Source organism: Mandrillus leucophaeus, unplaced genomic scaffold, assembly GCF_000951045.1.
Source record: "Mandrillus leucophaeus isolate KB7577 unplaced genomic scaffold, Mleu.le_1.0 Scaffold29, whole genome shotgun sequence".
In the NCBI taxonomy this organism is placed as follows: Eukaryota; Metazoa; Chordata; class Mammalia; order Primates; family Cercopithecidae; genus Mandrillus; species Mandrillus leucophaeus.
This window is the reverse complement of record NW_012103031.1, coordinates 1,312,397-1,327,106: the sequence shown is the minus strand read 5'-3', so window position 1 is coordinate 1,327,106 and position 14,710 is coordinate 1,312,397.

Below are 14,710 nucleotides of genomic sequence, written 5' to 3'. Positions count from 1 at the left end.
AAAAGGCCTTTGATAAAATTCAACACTGCTTCATGCTAAAACACTCAATAAACTAGGTATTGATGGAACATATCTCAAAATAATAAGAGCTCTTTATAACAAATCCACAGCTAATATGATGCTGAACAGGCAAAAGCTGGAAGCACTCCCTTTGAAAACCAGCACATGACTCTCTCATCACTCCTATTCAACACAGTATTGGAAGTTCTGGCCAGGGCAATCAGGCAAGAGAAAGAAATAAAGGTTATTCAAACAGGAAGAGAGGAAGTCAAATTGTTTCTATTTGCAGATGACATGATTATGAATTTAGAAAACCCCATCTCTCAGCCCAAAACTCCTTAAGCTGATACGCAACTTCAGCATAGTCTCAGGATAAAAATCAATGTACAAAAATCACAAGCATTCCTATACACCAATAATAGACAAACGGAGCCAAATCATGAGCAAACTCTCATTCACAATTGCTACAAGGAGAATAAAATACCTAGGAATCCAACTTACAGGGAATGTGAAGGACCTCTTCAAGGAGAACTACAAACTGCTGCTCAAGGAAATAAGAGAGGACACAAACAAATGGAAACACATTCCAAGCTCATGGATAGGAAGAATCAATATCGTGAAAATGGCCATACTGCCAAAAGTAATTTATAGATTCAACGCTCTTCCCATCAAGTTACCATTGACTTTCTTCAAAGAATTAGAAAAAACTACTTTAAATGTAATATGGAACCAAAAAAGAGCCCATATAGCTAAGACAATCTGAAGCAAAAAGAACAAAGCTGGAGGCATCACGCTACCTGACTTAAAACTATTCTACAGGGCTACAGCAACCAAAACAGCATGGTACTGGTAGCAAAACAGATATATAGACCAGTGGAACAGATCAGAGCCCTCAGAAATAACACCACACATCTACAACCATTTGATCTTTGACAAACCTGACAAAAACAAGCAATGGGGAAAGGATTCCCTACTTAATAAATGGTGTTGGGAAAACTGGCTAGCCATAAGCGGAAAACTGAAATGACCCTTCCTTACACGTTATAAAAAAATTAACTCAAGATGAATTAAAGACTTAAATGTAAGACCTAAAACCATAAAAACCCTAGAAGAAAACCTAGGCAATACCATTCAGGACATAGGTATGGGCAATGACTTTATGAATAAAGCAACAAAAGCCAAAATTGACAAATTGGATCTTAAACTAAACAGCTTCTGCAAAGAAAAAAAAAATCACAGTGAACAAGCATCCTACAGAATGGGAGAAAATTTTTACAGTCTATTCATCTGACAAAGGGGTAATATCAATATCCAGAATCTACAAGGAACTTAAACAAATTTACAAAAGACAAACAGACAACCCCATCAAAAAGTGGGCAAAGGATACGAACAGACACTTTGCAAAAGAAGACATGTATATGGCCAACAAACATATGAACAAAACCTCATCATCACTGGTCATTAAAGAAATGAAAATCAAAACCACAATGAGATATCATCTCATGCCAGTTAGAATGGCAATCATCAAAAAGTCAGGAAGCAATAGATGCTGGAGAAGATGTGGAGAAATAGAAATGCTTTTACACTATTGGTGGGAGTGTCAATTAGTTCAACCATTGTGGAAAACAGTGTGGTGATTCCTCAAGGATCTAGAACCAGAAATAACATTTGACCCAGCAATCCCATTACTGGATATACCCAAAGGATTATAAATCATGCTACTATAAAGACACATGCACACATATGTTTATTGCAGCACTCTTCACAATAGAAAAGACTTGGACCCAATCCAAATGCCCATCAATAATAGACTGGATAAAGAAAATGTGGCACATATACACCATGGAATACTATGCAGCCATAAGAAAGGATGAGTTTGTGTCTTTTGCAGGGACATGGATGAAGCTGGAAACAATCATTCTCAGCAAATTAAAACAGGAACAGAAAATGAAACACCGCATGTTCTCACTCATAAGTGGGAGTTGAAAAATGAGGACACATAGACACAGGGATGGGAACATCACACACCGGGGCCTGTCAGGGGTGGGAACTAGGGGAGGGATAGCATTAGGAGAAATACCTAATATAGATGATGGTTTGATGGGTGCAGCAAGCCACCATGGCACATGTATACCTATGCAACAAATCTGGACATTCTGCACATGTATCCCAGAACTTAGGGTATAAAAAAAAATCTAGAGATAAAAAATTCATTGAAGCAAATACAAAATAAGTTGAAAGCTCTAACAATAGACGAGACCAGGCAGAAGAAAGAATCTCAGAGCATGAAGACAGATTTTTTGAATTTATCAAGTCAGGCAAAAATAAAGCAAAATAATTTTTATAACTGGACAAAGCCATTGAGAAGTATGGTGTTATGTACAATGTCCAAACCTGTCACTCATAAGTGTTCCTGAGAGACAATTAAAAATTGAAAGTTTGGAAAATCTATTTGATTTGAGGAAATAATTAGGAAAAATGTCTCTAGTCTTCCTAGAGACTTAGAAATCCAGATGCAATAGAATCACAGAACTCAAGGGAGATATAATGCAGAACAAATGTCACTAAGACCTGTGGTCATCTGACTACTTGAAGTCACTATAAAGGATAAGTCTTAAAATCACCAACAGAAGAATATCTAATTACCTATAAAGGAAGTCCCTCCAGACTAACAGTGAACTTCTCAGGAGAAGCCTTACAAGGCAAAATAGATTAGGGTCCTATTTTCTGATTTCTTAAAGAAAAAAAATTGTCAAAAAATGAATTTAGTATTCTATTAAGCTGAGTTCATAAATGAAGAAGTAATGTCTTTCCTAGACATGCAAACACTAAAAGAATTTATCACCACTAGACTTTCCCTACAAGGAATACTCAAAGAAGTTCTAAACATGGACATGTAAGGTATATCCTCACCATCATAAAAACACAAAAAAATATAAATTTCACTGTATTAGTCCATTCTTGTACAGTTATAAAGAAACAACTGAGACTGGGTAATTTATAAAGAAAAGAGGTTTAATTGGCTCACAGTTCTACAAACTTTACAGGAAGCATGATGCAGGCATCTGCTCAGCTTCTGGGGAGGCCTCAGGCAACTTACAATAACGATGGAAGGTAAATTGGAGCTGGCACTTCGCCTGACTGGAGCAGGAAAAACAGAGAGAAGGGGGAGGTGTCACATACTTTTAAGCAACCAGATCTCCTGATAACTTACTATTACAATAACAGGACCAAAGCAGATGGTGCTACACCATGAGAAATCACCCCCATGATCAAATCACCTCCCAACAAGCCACACCTCCAACATTGGAGATTATAATTGCACATGAAATTTAAGTGGAACACAGATCCAAACCATATTGCTCAGAGATCTTATAGTTACACAGTTGAGACTAAAAAGCAACTAGGTGAAAACTGCTATTAAATTAGGAACAAAACCTCACATTTCAACATTAACATTTAATGTAAATAGATTAAATGTTCCACTTAAAATACATAGATTGGTGGAATGGATTAAAACATGATCCAACCATATTCTGCCGGTATGCCTAAACAGAGCGGGCCATTTAAATCAGGTGAGATGTGTCTCCTATCTCAGCCAGAGTCCCACTCCACACAGGCACAGAGATACCAGGAGGGCCCACAAGTTTGTGGTAAACACATTCACCTGTCCAAACCCAAAGAATGGACTTGGAGACATGAAGAACAGTGAAAGTGAGACTTTTTTTTTTTTTTTTTTTTGAGGCAAAATCTGGCTCTGTTGCTCAGGCTGGAATGTAATGGCGTGATCTCAGCTCACTGTAACCTCTGCCTCCTGGGTTCAAGCCATTCTCCTGCCTCAGCCTTCCAAGTAGCTGGGACTACAGGTGCATGCTACCATGCCTGGATAATTTTTGTATTTTTAGTAGAAGTGGGGTTTCTACTATGTTGGCCAGACTGGTCTCGAACTCCTGGCCTTGGCCTCCCAAAGTGCTGGAATTACAGGAATGAGCTACCACACCTGGCTGGAAGTGAGACTTTTAATGGCAGTCCTGCAAGGTCGGGTGTCTGGTAGGCAGGTACGCCCAGGGCAGTTACAGCAGGTAATTTATCTCCTAGCACAGAATTCCTTACCTCAGTTCCCCACTGGTCAAGTACTATAGGGTTACTATCTTCCCAGACATCGTCTAAGTTTCATTATCCCCCTTATAATGTTATACCCCGGTTCTCTTCCCTGCTTAAGTTTTGATTTCCCAATAATAAAACTTTCTTCCCTTTTATGGACTGACCCCTCCTCTACATTCTGTTCACTTATTGTGACCTTCTAGGTGCATGAGCCGTGCAGTTTGTTACACCCACAGGCTGGCTGCCAGTGCTTAGATTCACCATGCCTTGAAAATGGATAATTTAAAATGTTTCCTCACACCCACCAAAAATAAAAATTTTAAATTTAAATAAACAAAAATGTAAAAGAGAATTTCCAGAAGATTTCTGAGGACAGTCGTTCTCAACCACTAGCTGTACATTGTGACCACTTGGGAGTTTTAAATATTCACAATGTTTGTGTCATCTCAGAGATTCTAAAATACTTTCCCCACGGTGTTACTCTGAACATCCTCTCCATTGCTTCTCATGTGAAACCAACTTTGAGAATCACTAATTCAAGACATTTCTTCCAGAGTGGAAAATCTCCCACAGGTCAGGGTCATCCCGACTGTTAGAACTCACCTTCCAGGACCCTTCCTGCTGACAAGCCAAGCTAGTTCTCAACCGAGCAATAATTCTATGAATGTTCTTTCCTCTCTCTTCCACATCATCTTCCCATCCTTCATGTCCTGGTTCAATCCCCAAGCTCCTCCGAAGAGCCTTCCCCATCTAGTCCAGGGCCCATTCAGTCCTCTGCTTTGTTATTCATTACTGCAGCCTGTTATCATCACCTAATTTCATATTTGTCATTAAATCATTCATGTTCATTTACTAATTTCTCTCTATATCGAAGTATGTCTGCCCTCACTCCCTTAAAAATATCACTTCATTTTATTTCTTTCATAAAATTCAAATAGTACCTTGCCAGGGACATTGTCCATGGTAAGCATTCAGTAAGTGTTCAAGGAGTGATTTGCAGTTGAATTGAGATTCTTGGCCACAAATTTTAAGGTATTTAATTTTAAATTTTAATCTGACATTTATGTACGTGTGGGTGTTTGTGGGTGTGTTTGTCTATCTGTCTCTTAGAAAAATATATTCATGTCACTTTAAAATTAAAAATAATGTGGTGTTACCGTTATAGAAAAGTTGGGATCTCTTCCCTGATGAACTTAAAGAACAGTTGTCATTGATTGATGTTAAACAAGACCTTCTAAGTCTTATTTCTAGGACTCATGCATTCAATATGCAACTCCTTCTCTGAAGTAGGATTTCTGCATGGGAATGGAGGAGGGTAGAAATGGTTTTCATCCTATCTGTGACTTAACGGAAGCTTTGTAAGCATTCTGTACATGTGTACAAATAGGGGGCTCAGTGCGGGAGAAAGCAGGCTTGCGGCACATTTGGGAAGGGGAAGGTAGTCCCTAGCCCAGTTCCCAGGCATCTACAGGCTGACGCTTCTCAGTCTCTACAGCAATTTGCTTGCCCTCCACTCAACTGAGATTGGAAGTTACAGTGTTGCTGACTTGATAGGATTGAGGCTAAAACTATGGTCAAAATGCTGTGGGACTTGAGAAGCTCCCCATTCGCACTGCTCTTTGTAGCCAAGATGACCTATTAAAAGCAAAAGCATAGGCCAGGTGCGGTGGCTCACACCTATAATCACAGCACTTTGGGAGGCCAAGGCAGGCTGATCACTGAGGTCAGGAGTTCAAGACCAGCCTGGCCAACATGGTGAAACCCTGTCTCTACTAAAAATACAAAACTTAGCTGGACTCAGGGGCACGCACCTGTAAGCCCAGCTACCAGGGAGGCTGAGGCAGGAGAATTGCTTCAACTCAGGAGGCAGAGGTTGTGGTGAGCCAAGATCACACCACTGCACTCCAGCTCAGGGGCCACAGAACAAGACTCTGTCTAAATAAATAAATAAATAAATAATGCTTCCTGAAGGCCTCTTCCCATCATTTCACAGGCTGGGTTCAATTAGGAGGGGTTACGGGACTTTTCAGAAGTCAATGGCTGTTTATATAATTAAAATGTATAGTATCTACTCAAGATTACTTTGCAAGTTTTAACATACATTAATTTAATTGTATATAGCTTTTCAAAAATAGTTTACCATACTGCTTGAGAATCTGGATTTCATATTTAAAAATCATCCTTTTTACTAAGAATTTCTATCAACATCAGGCTCGGTGATTCATGCCTGTAGTCCCAGTAATTTGGGAGGCTGAGAGAGAAGGATTGCTTGAGCCCAGGACTTTGAGACCAGCCTAGGCATTATAGCAAGACCCCATATCTACAAAATTAAATATAAAGTCTGGACGTGTTAATGCATGCCTGTAGTTCCAGCTACTTGGGAGTCTGGGGCTGGAGGATCACCTGAGCCCAGGAGTTTAGGGCTGTATTTCTGTTGACTTTTAAGAATATTGAGGTTTTACTTGTCACATAATTCATGATTCCTCAAGGAGGAGACACAGAACGTGGGTCAGTGATGATAATGAGCCAATGCCATTTCCCAAGGCTCAGCCTTAGGATCTCTTCCAGCAAGCAGGCATAGAGGGGCTCTCAGATGACAGCACTGCTGTTGCAGGTCTCATCCTTAACAGCTCCTGGGGTAAATATTTCACTCTTCAGAAAGCAGAATTCCCCCTACTACCCCAAAGAAGAAGCTCAAATCATCTTATTGGAGTCCTTGATGTTGTATGTGCTGCTTGTAGTGACATCAGCCACATCCCTGGTGGCTAAGGTGGTTGGAGTCCACCTGGCAATCCAGTCAGTTGTTCTCCTCCTCTCTCTCCTTTCACACCCATTGTTCCCAGACATGCATTATTTCCAGAAAGAGGGGCATTCTTTGGTCAGGAGCTTCTCTAGCTTTCCACCTTCTGCAGAACCATTTGAGGGAGTGCACAGGAAGCAGCACAGTATGCTGCTTCTCACTGAAGCCGTCATCTTCATCTTCTCCTTCCCTGTGTCTCCATCACAGGCCCTCTTGACAACAGAATCATGGTGGATCATTCTGAATGTACAGGAATGGCAGCCAAGGCCCAGCCAAAAGCTCTTGCTGCATTCAGGAAAGTGGCTTGGTCACCAGAGTCCTAGGGAAAGAGTCCCAGGAAAAGTTTTGCAATATGCAGCAATCTAACCCAATGAAACTCAACAAACCTTTCTGGATGCCCACTCTGTGTAAAGGACTCAGCTAGGGCCTACAGACACAGTGGTGAATAATACCCAAACTGTCCTTAAGAAGCTCATGCTCTGGTAAGGGATCGCCACCACTCATGTGTGGAAACCAGCACGGTGCTGGAGAGGAGGAAAGACAATAATAGAACCACGGGAGGGGGAAAGAAGTTGCCCAGAGGAGGAAGCAGTCATGTCTGATTCCTAAATCAGAGAAAGCCTCTAATAGAAGAGGTCTGGGCTTGGTGCAGTGGCTCGCCCCTGTAATCCCAGCACTTTGGGAGTCCAAAGCCAGAGGATCACTTCAAGCCAGGAATTTGAGACCAGCCTCGGAAACATAGTGAGACACACAGTCTCTACAGAAAAAAAAAAAAAAAAAGAAAGAAAAAGAAAAAAAGAAAATTAGCTAGGTGTGCTGATGCATACCTGTATCCTCAGTTACTCCAGAGACTAAGGCAGGAGGATTACTTGAGCCTGGGAGTTTGAGGTTACAGTGAGTTATGATTGTGCCACTGCACTCTAGCCTGGGCAACAGAGTGAGACTCTGTCTCAAAAAAATAAATAAAATAAATTATTATATGGGTGTTGATTTGGTTTGGATTTGTGTCCCCACCTACATCTCATGTCGAATTGTAATCCTCAATGTTGGAGGAGGGGTCTGGTGGGAGGTGATTGGGTGACATGGGGTCAGACTTATCCCTTGCTGTTCTCATGATAGTGAGTGAGTTCTCATGAGATCTGGTTGTTTAAAAGTGTGTAGCGCCTCCCTCTTCTCTCTCTCCCCCCTCCTTCTCTGGTCAATATAAGACGTGCCTTCTTCCTTTTCACCTTGCACCATGATTGTAAGTTTCCTGAGGCCTCCCCAGTCTTACTTCCTGTGTAGCCTGCAGAATCGTGAGCCAATTAAACCTGTTTTCTTTATAAACTACCCAGACTCAGGTATTTCTTTAGAGAAATGCATGAACAGGCTAATATAGATATATTGTATCAAAGAAAAGAAACATAAATAAATAAAAACTTAAAAAGAAATCTATCTGATCTGGGTTTGAAAGGATGAGTAGGATTCTTCTAGGGAATATAGAGAAATTCTAGGCAGTGGAAACTTCCTGGGTAAAGATGTGTATGTGTGGATTATTTTGATGGATTTGAAGTATTTTGGGATGAAGGCAGCCATGAAGATAAGGGCCGGTTAGAGATTGAATGCCAATGACTTGACATGAGTTTCTCATAAGAATCTATAACTCTTGGGGCTTATCAAATACCAATTAGTTTACTGATATCACACAATATAAAGTCAAAGGAGGTCAAAATAAGGGTGGTCATAATTCTTCTCCAACTGTGAATGTGAGAAGGGCATCCCAATCCCTCCACATGAGGAGGAGCATAGGTGGCTTTTCTACTGGCTGCAGCTGTGGACCCACCTCATTCCCCAGCACATAAATATTCCTGTTAACCTTAATTAAATCACCTCTAGGCAGAGAAAGAAAGCTCTACATGCACAGCCCAGCAAAAAGCAGCACACAGCTGAAAGAAAAACTCAGAAGACAGATTTGAAAAAGAAAACTGGCGATGGATCTCATTCCAAACTTTGCCATGGATATGTGGGTTCTCCCAGCTACCAGCCTGGTGCTCCTCTACCTGTGAATAACTGTCCAGGCCATCTGCTCTGTAACTTTAGACTTTTAGTGCTAATCAGGCCTATTTTTCTTATTTGTTTTGAAGATGAAAGACATAATGGAGGGGAAGTTGCTTAAGCATTGAATGCCACAAACATAAATTATCATTATTGATCTATTGGGGCTCATAACAAAACACTTGAAAACAGGGCACTGTGGCAAGCTGAGTACTTTGAACTAAAGGAGACTGGAGGATCTCAGAAATGGCCTCAGAACTAAGGTCTCTCTGACCTTCTCCTGCCTCCCCTACTTTCCCTCCAAAAGTACAGAGAGGGGCTTTCTCTGAAGTTCCTTTATCTGACTAAGGAAAGACCTGCCAGAAAGAATGCAGTTGTCTTTAGCACCTCCAAATAATATCATCAAACAGAATATTAACTTACAGGAAAGAAGTAGAAAGCTGATAATACTTATTCTTTGGAGCACTGCTATCTGACACACTTTATCTCCATAATAAAATAACCTTTGTTCATCATGCATTTTCTCCCCTTATCCTTCCACAGCTTGTGTCACCAATTCCCCACCAGAAGCCCTTAAATGTTTAGTAAGTCACAACGCTATTTAAGCTTCAACCACCTGGTCCTTATTTTAGTCTTATATATTGTGAGTCTCCAGTGTGTATGCATTTCATAAATGTGTATGCACTTTTTTTTTGAGACAACAGTCTGGCTCTGTAACCCAGGCTGGAGTGCAGTGATGCAATCATAGCTCACTGCAGCCTAGAACACCTGGGCTCAAATCATCCTCCCAACTCAGCCTCCCAAGTAACTGAGATGACAGTTGTTGTTAATCAATCCATTGTCAGGTTCACAGACTCAAATATTAAGCCTCTAGAGGAGGAACTGAAGTTTTCTCTCTCCACCTCCTACAGTTTTGATGAGACAACTAGGAAATAAAGTCACTCTGACCTTCTGAAGCTACCGTTGAGAGACCCTGAGACCTGACGAAGCTGGAGAAAGGTAGGAATTCTTACCCAGTCTGTCTCCTGTATCCCTGCCTGTGGAACCAGGTTGAACAAGAGGTAATATCACTACTTGTCTCATGTTTCTTTCCAAACTAGATTAGCAATAGAAAACCTTTTTGTAAACTTGTTATTGGTATACAACGTCTAGTGTTTTTATTTTTGCTATGAGTGTTCTGCATTTCTGGTCCCTGCCCCTTCAGAGATGGTCTTTGTTTTCCTTTGTCTTTTTGTCATTTGTCAGAAAGAGGAGAATTGTAGGGCAGAACACAGGCATAAGGTCTTTTTATAAGCCTGTCATTTAAGCCTACCCAACAGACTGGTGACTTCATAATTCTCAGCAGACCAGCATCTGTTTAGACAAACTTTGCAGTGTATCTCTCAGACAAAAATCAAATGAGATCTTTCTTTTGTCTATTGTATATCCTGAGAAATTGGCTTTGCTGCCAAGTGAGAACATCTCTCTCTGGTCTCTGTTACCTGGGGGCCTGATTGTTGGTTCACATCTGGCAGCTAGTCAAAAAGGCTAGGGCTTAAGACATGAAGTAGCAAGCAGTATTCTCTGCTTTGTCTGACCATGTCGGCTCACAGGGGAGTTAGTCTTAAGAGGTTCAAGTCCATAAGGGCTTTTGTCATCTCAACCTTCACCAAAATGAGTGACTGAGGCATAACTCTCAGTCACCGAGGATTTATTGAGCCAGCTTGAGTGCATGCCCAAGAAAAATGTAAGTTACACATGCATCTGTGGCCGGTTTGCTTTCCAAAGAGGTTCTCAGAAATTTAATATTGATACATTTTCCTTTAAAAATGGGGAGCGGCTGCTATGAGATGAGTGATTACATACTTGTGAGACTTTAGTTAGTGCCTTGTCATATGATAAGGTGAACATTTAAAGAAAAAGTAATGGAAGAAATAGATCTCTCAGGGAATGGTGAGGGAAGGATTAATCTCGTCTTATCTTTACTCTGTACCTGGGAGGATAAGCTCATAACTGACAATATTGGTGTGGAATCTTTTGAAGGGGCTGCTTTCTCTTTCACCTTTAGGAAAGAAAGTCTAATGACAATAAGCAAAGAAGGGAGTATAATGAGGCATGCTGGACCTCCCTTTTCACCATGCCCTGGAATTCAGTTTTTCGGGTTCCTCTGGTGTCCACTTAGCCAACAGGGAGTCTGTTTAGTTGGTGGAGGGAGCTTGGGATTTTGTTTCTGGTTTACATTCTCCTTTATTTGGGCCAAGATTTTCCAGAGCCAACATCAATGGCAAACTTTTATTTGGTCTCATCATTGCTGTGATGATGTGGCTGTCTGCCCCAAGTCCACCCTGTCCCTCCATGGCGTCTTATGGCCAAAGGACTTAAAACTAAAAGACTAATAACTGATTTATATGTTCTAGGCCAGACAGGAATAGAGGTGGGAAGGCATTCATCAATCCTTAAAATCTTTTTTAAGTAATAAAAGAGCCAAAAAACAAAAGTCAAAAGACTTGTCATGAAAGGCAAGGTTACAAAATTGACTTATCTGTCAGTTGTATGCATTGAACTACTGTAATCTAGGTTTTAGTTACAGACTTGTAGCAATTAACTGTATAAAACTTGAGCATTTTGTTAAAACCATTTAAGCTAAGAAATTTAGAAACTCTGGTTGTCCTGCAGAGTTTTTTGTGGTCTCTCTAATATTTGTCCTAAAGTGGTCAGTACATTTATTTTTATAGATCTATTTGCATAAATTCTATAACTGGGAACAAGTGTACAAAGGTTATTGATGGCAGTGGCTGCTCCAGACAGCCTGCCACTGCCATCATGCCAGCTGCAACAGGGAGGCAGGCGGGGCTGCACACTCCATGGAGCCCTGCCCCTTCCAAGTTGGGGCAGGAGCTCCCTGGGTGCTGCGGCAGCCACCCAAACCACAGCTGCAGACCAGGCCTCCAGCTCCATGGAGCAGGCAGAAGTTCTCCCCAACCCAACCCCTACCACCCACCCCCAACTTTCCTCACCCCCCATCCCCCCTACCCTGAACAACTGCAGCCACCCACCAGCTGCAGACTCAGGCATCCCTGCACTCCTGGGGGCCGAGGAAGGCCCCCTACCCTCACAGGATCCAAAGTGCCTGCTCCTGCTCCCTGGCTTCTCCCTGCTGTCAGCACCCTCTCAAATCTCAGAGCAAAGTCAGGCTGAGCCCTGGTGCCATGAAGGGAAGCAGGAGGCAGACAGATTCCTGGGTAGAAGGAGGTGTGTCCTCGGTGAGGCCCCACCTTCAGGTCAGGGAGGGCCTGAAGGCTGGGGGCTGGGCTGCCAGTCCCACTGACCAGAGTGGGAACTTGTGATTCTTTTTCCAGCCCTCCCATGGCTTCCCAAGGCCCAATCAGTGCACACTTCCTCCCCTCTGGGGCCCATAAAAGCCCCAGGCTCAGCTAGAGCTGAACAGACATCAGGAAGAGCAGCTACAGAGATGAACTACTCTCTCTACTGATAGCAGAAGACATTTAGACAACAAGCAGCAGAGAGGGGCTACCCACTCTAGGGCCTCCTCTCTGCTGAGAGCCTCAGAGACCTGCAGAGACATGCAGACTAGCAGCTGCAGAGAGGAGCAACCCACTCCAAAACCTCCTCTCTGCTGAGAGCTGCAGAGATGACAGGATGACCTACCTGCAGAGAGGAGCCTTCCAATCCAGGGTCTCTTCTCTGCCAGGAGCTGAATACTCATCGGGACACCCTGACTGTGGAAAGAAGCTACCCTCTGTTGGTCTCCTGTGAGCTGTTCTATTGCTCAATAATGCTCCTCTTCACCTTGCTTACCCTGCACCTGTTTGCATACCTCATTCTTCCTGGTCGAAGGACAAGAACTCAGGACCCACTGAATGGCAGAGGTAAAAGAGCTATAACACAAACAGGGCTGAAACATGCCCCTTGTTCACCATGTTGCAGGCAAAGAGAAGGAGAAAAGAGCTGCAGTCCCTCAGGGAGCCCAGACCTGGGAGCTCCCCAAAACAGGGTTGTGACTCTTTGGTATCCTGCAGTGCCTGGTGTCTCCAAGCTTGCAGGCACCACTGCATCCCCCAGTTCCAGCTGGAGAAACTACTTGCTGTGCACCTGGTCCAGCCACAGCCTCACAGAGAGCCAGTGCCCATGCCAGCACCCAGAGTTGCCTGCCACTGCAGCAGCTGCAGTGTCTGCCTGTGCAGTGGCCTGACCCCACATTCGCTCACACACCCTTCTTGGCTCCATTCCTGACTCACCCTTGGCAGGCATGGGATCCAGGCTGGTAGCATGGGCTGAATACAGCCTGCCAACCCCAGTGGATAGAACAAGCCCAGCAAGTCCGAGCAAAACTTGGGCAGAGGTGCCACTGGCCAGAGGTTTTAGGCCATAAAAGCAACACCTCAAGGATCCGGTAATATTATTGTGATGTCTTCTCCATAATTTTCTTATCTTTTTATGGAAATTTCTTGATTAGATTACTGAATTAAGGATGGAGCTCTCAGATAGGGTGATGAAAGTTTTTTTTTTTTTTTTTTTTTTTTTTCTTTTTTGAAACAGTCTATTTCTGTCTCCCAGGCTGGAGTGCAGTGGTGTGATATCGGCTTACTGCAACCTCTGCCTCTCAGGCTCAAGTGGTCCTCTTGATCACCTCAGCCACCCCAGTAGCTGGGATTACAGGCATGCACCACCACGCCCAGCTAATGTTTGTATTTTTAATAGTGATGGGATTTCATCATGTTGGCCAGGCTGATATTGAACGCCTGGCCTTAAGTTATTCACCTGCTTCAGCCTCCCAAAGTGCTGGGATTACAGGTGTGAGCGTCCTCACCTAGCCAAAGAAAGCATTTTAATATTTGGCTGTACTATTAATAGTTCTGAAAAAGAAGTCAGTCTATTTTACCTGAGGACCTATCCCTTATAAACACTTTATCTAGGCTTTGATTTTTTTAAAAACTGAAGGTACCCTTTTGAGTGACACCAAAACCAGTAAATCCAGGCCTGTTGATATGTGACACTGGGTAGGTTCTCCTGGGATTGGACTTTCCCAGGACTGACCAAGCCACAAGGGTTAGGAAAGCAAAATACCCACAGGGATGGGGCTTCTTAAGAGAAACTCCCCCGAGAACTGGACATGTGTAGAACAACAGGTGTGCTCTTCAGAAGCACCAGCTGCTCAGTCTGCAGAGCCAGCTCCAACAGGTGGGTTTATAGGGGTTTCAGGCCCATGTTCTACACTCCTGTAGCCCTTTTTATGACAGAACAACACAGAAATACAGGAACAAAGGAAAAGACTGTTTCTAGAGGAAAAAGGGATCGAACAATGTGATTATTCATAAGAGAAAGTACTAGACAGTACCCTAGAGTTGTTGCACCCTGTACTAGTCACACAAATCCTTTTCTTCTATTTATTAAGATTTTGCAGAGGAGACAAAGAGCAATTCTTAACATCTGCCCAAGTGGATCTCCCAGAATGAAAGGCCAGGAGCCTGACTGGAAAGAAATTCTTACTTTTCTCAGCCAGACATGGTGGCGTGTGCCAGCTACTTGGGAGGCTGAGATAGAAGGATCACTTGAGCCCAGGAGGTGGAGATTGCAGTGAGCTGAGATCATACCACTACACTCCAGCCTGGGTAATAAAGTGAGACTCTGTCAAAAAAAAAAAAAAAAAAAAGAAAGAAAGAAAAAGAAATTCTTACTTTTCTGCTGACTTACCAGTGCTTGGGCTCCCTTCACTGAGGCTTCTGAAAGAACAGAATGGCTTTGGTATCCTGCGCACAGGGACAGAACTGC